General features: G+C 38.7%; 1 long non-coding RNA gene across 1 annotated transcript; it reads right to left on the bottom strand.

Annotated features, from left to right (window-relative positions):
- Positions 1–913: 913 nt before the first annotated feature.
- Positions 914–2957, bottom strand: LOC128436450 (uncharacterized). The gene is made up of 3 exons (XR_008338076.1): positions 2409–2957; positions 1717–1916; positions 914–1517 (listed from the first exon to the last, which is right to left on the bottom strand). It is a non-coding gene; the product is annotated as an uncharacterized LOC128436450 (long non-coding RNA).
- Between the last annotated feature and the right edge of the window lie 1286 nt (positions 2958–4243).

Raw genomic sequence — 4243 nt, 5'->3', positions numbered from 1 at the left:
AGGTTCCGGGCCATCAGGACTAAAACCTTGCGTCACCTGAACAGTTTTTTCCCCATGGCAGTGGGGCTCACAAACAAGCCCCCTGCATCACACTGACTCTGCTGACCCCCCCACCCCCCACCCACCCTTGCACATAATTTATAACTCTATATTACTGGCACTATTACCAATCTCTGCACCTTAAAACCGCACGTAACTCTTTAACTGTATATACTGTTGTTTTTTTTATATTGTTATATTGTTCAATATTGTGTTTTTTTTAATTTGTTGTTTGTAAAGTGCACCAACCACACCAAGACAATTTCCTGTATGTGCAAATATACATGGCAATAAAAAGAATTCTGATTCTGATTCTGATCTTTGTACTCACGAATATCAAATGATCACGTGTTTTTAATACTGATTTCTGAAAGAGGTTTCTGTACAAATGCTGCTAAAGTAATAGCAAATCAACAAAAGCTATTGTTAAAATCTCAAGTTAAAATAGTCATGTTAATTACTACATGACCTCTATGGTTACTGGTTCAGTTTGGAACAAAATCATGTTAATAATATAAAAATCAGCCTCTAGTTAGAGCTGCGTACAGTTAAACAGTATTACATGAAGGTTCATGTAGGCTCTTTTCAACAGAAATGCCCCTGTTTATGGACTCAATGCAGTGACTAGTTGAGAAACCAACACAGCTGCTCATTGGCACATAATTACTGAGCTGGTAACACGTAACAATAACCGCAGAGCAAGTTATCTGCGGTGTGTTCACACAGTGAGCACTTATCACCGTCATCTCCATACGTCCCAACATTAATACAAAAGATGTCATGTCGCCCTGGCACAGAAATACTGAGCTGAGTACGCTTAGTGTAACGAGTAACCTGTGGTGCTTTTGTAACCAATAAACAGACTTTACTCGGGTTGTGATAGCAGTTTACTATCGATCCAGTTTTATTTAACATTTACTGAACTGAAATGCATCTTACTTGATCACAATGTAGGTCAGGAACAACATAAAACAGTAAACCTTAAATCACATGGAAATGTGATTCAATTAGAATAAGAAAAAAATAAAACAATATATATTTCCCCTTTTTAGGCAGTTAACCAAATACTTAAATGTCTGAACAACACCCTGTTATTCAATACAAAAATACCTGAAGGAATGTTACTCGTCCTCTTTAATTAAATGTCTCTTTCTCAGTCCATGAAAACAAAATTAATACCGAACGGTCTTCTTATAGAACATAGAACAAATCTTGAAGTGTCCTTATATTGTCTTTAGCAACAAAAAAAATAACAGAATAAAGTAAAGTGCTGGCCAGCAATAATATTATAGAGCTCTATATGTGTGTGGTGGTTTAGTAGTGTTGCCTGCAATCCTCAGGATATTCAGAAGATGGCGACGGCTCCTCACGAGCTCACGAGCCACAGGAAAGCACTCAGGAAACAGCGGCAGCGTCTCGTCAATGTTCATTCACTCGGCGGAGTTCCTTGTGTAACCCACTTGACAGGTAAGTACACACTAGGTTCGCAGGGCAAAGTAATAAGAAGAGATTGGACACCGCAATGAGTAAAAGGAACACACAGGTAGATTTAAGCAAAACACTGTATTAACATATATAGAAAATAAACAGTTTACATACACTGCCGACAGTTACTTTTGTTCTTATTTGAAATGTCTTTTTAACCGGGTGCACCCTAAATAAAATAAAATGTTTTACCCAAAAGAAATAGTTCAATTCGAAAGTTCTTGGAAGTCCTTCCCCACAACCCTACCACTCTGGCAGGACAGAGAATGAAGAATGGAAAGGTTCCTCCTCAATCCAAAATGCTCACGCGGGTAGCTCGCCATCCCCCTCGTCAGGGAGAGAATCACTCCAAATCCACGGTCCAGGATCTCAGGGTATCCAAAAAACCCAGCCTGTATAATATAACAGACTGATATAAATCTATTCAACCTTTCTTAACTGTACAGTTTAATTTTATCAATATCAATGTATAATGCAACTTTTCACTGTTAACTTGTTAAAAGATAAGTGCTGCATCGCAATATTAACACATGAAATGTCCACTTCACTGTTTTGTAGTGAGAAAACCATTAATATAAGACCACTCACAGTTCACCATTAAATGCTCAGATTACTGATACCTCGTACCTATACACACCACAGCACAGTAATATACAGAATATATAGCTTCATAACCCATGAAACTCAGCTAAATGATGTCTTTCTCTGTTCATACAATGTAAATAACATGCACGCATACTCATTTTACACACATATTCCCGTTTTCCTTTACTATCATTAGAAAAATACCACAACACTGTGACTTTATGTTCCCACTCGGTAGCTAACCCACCACGAGGCTAAGCTAATTCACAGAGCTATTTGCTAATACAGATAGTACTCACCGGGACAATAAAATAATAAAACAAACACAAGATGTTCCCAGGGTCGCTTCAGTGGTTCACCGGACTTTTCTCTGTTTACACAATTCCTCCTTTTAACAATATAAAGTGTATTTTTTAAAGTTTCATCACTCCAAAACCTCTGTGTCTCAATTATCGTCCTGCTGCTCTCTGTGTATTTTTCACACACTACCGCAGCGTCTCTAACGTGAAGGAGGCGGGACATGCGTTGCCTTAACCAATAGCAACTCAGCTAAACTGAAATGAACCAATGAAATCAATTTGAAAAGTTTTTCTTCACAGGACCATCTACTGAATCAAAAAGACCTCTGAGATCAAATGAAATGATCAATGAAATGAAGAATAAAATAAAGAATGTAGTTATGAATTAAATAATAAATGTATAAATTAAATAAAAATAATTCTCAGTGAAAGAACATATTTCTAACATATTTCTCATATTTGTAACACTTTCTTCCAACATATTTAGTAACAGTTGGGTTTCTTTTTCCAACAGGTTACACTTGCAAACGGTCTTCTTGTGGATAAACTTTGCCGACGGACTTCCGGATATTATCCAAAGAAAACCGAGTACTTTGTACGGTAAATATTTCACTTAAAAAAATACTTTTAATAAGTTAAACTCCAAAATTAAACAGCATGAGAATCACAGCTGACCACACGTTGCTTGCAGGCATTGAAGAAGAGATCTCCCCGCGAAAACTTCGTCTCCAAGGTAACAATAATACACATGGTAAAACAGCAGTCGTAAAGCTGCCGCAACATAAAGTGGTCGTAACCCTTAAAGAGACACACACCAAAAACAGTGATAATACAGAAAAGCATTAGCTGACTGAAAATATATCTGGGTTACACTTTCACACAGCGAGACTCGTCTCCATATTTCCCGACGTAAATACGAGGGCCGCCGCCATGTCATACATTTTCTTCTTGTTTTTCAAAGCTGAGTTTTGGCAATATGTATGAATGGCTTGATTGAAAAGCACAGGGAATCTGCTGTAAAGGAATTTGGAAGTTTTCATCGTGTCAGTTTTTTTGTTGTAAAAATGAAAATAAAAATCTGTCTGTGGAACAGGCAATGTACCTTGCTCCTTGAGGCCACTGGAGAAAAACACCAATGCAACTGCCTCTGCTAAGGAGCAGTGGAGACACAAATTAGCTCAGGTTTAATTCAGACTTATTTTCAATCAGTATTTTCCAGTTTGGAAAACTTAAAGCGTGGGGACTCACTGATTGGTTAGACAATGCACATGTGTTTAACTTCTCCACCTCTGATAAAGAAGAGCACAGCTGTTTCTGGGGACAGGGAAGGAGACCGTTCCAAATGGGGATAGCTATGCATCTGCATCGTATTCCAGATAGTTCATCTCTATCTTACACTCCTGCGTATACACACCAGATGCTATTCATCCTTTAACTCCAATAGATTGAGATATGGGAACCATCTGGCACATGTAATGGGAACAAGTGGACCTCATTGAGGAAGAGGTTTTGAGTAGCGAAGCATTAAACTTGCAAATGTTTTATGTCCGTCTCGCCAATAATCATAAATGATGCTGGAGCGCAAGCATCCTTTCAAACCCCAAGCCTCTGGAGAGACGACCATGTGGCAGATATAAAGGCACGTTTTATTACAACTTACTTGCAAGTTTCCAAACATCTCATTCACAACCATCTGTCTGTCTGGAAATCCGCCAGTCTGAGACCCCAGGTTAGCCCCTTTCAACCACTGTCCAACCAGGCCAGCTCTCCTCCACTATTGTCCATCCTCCACCAATCCTTTGTCTGTCACAGCCAGTTCTCTGAGGGAGGGCCCT

Source organism: Pleuronectes platessa, unplaced genomic scaffold (assembly GCF_947347685.1).
Source record: "Pleuronectes platessa unplaced genomic scaffold, fPlePla1.1 scaffold_27, whole genome shotgun sequence".
Taxonomy (NCBI): domain Eukaryota; kingdom Metazoa; phylum Chordata; class Actinopteri; order Pleuronectiformes; family Pleuronectidae; genus Pleuronectes; species Pleuronectes platessa.
This window is presented reverse-complemented; position numbering and strand designations above follow the sequence as displayed.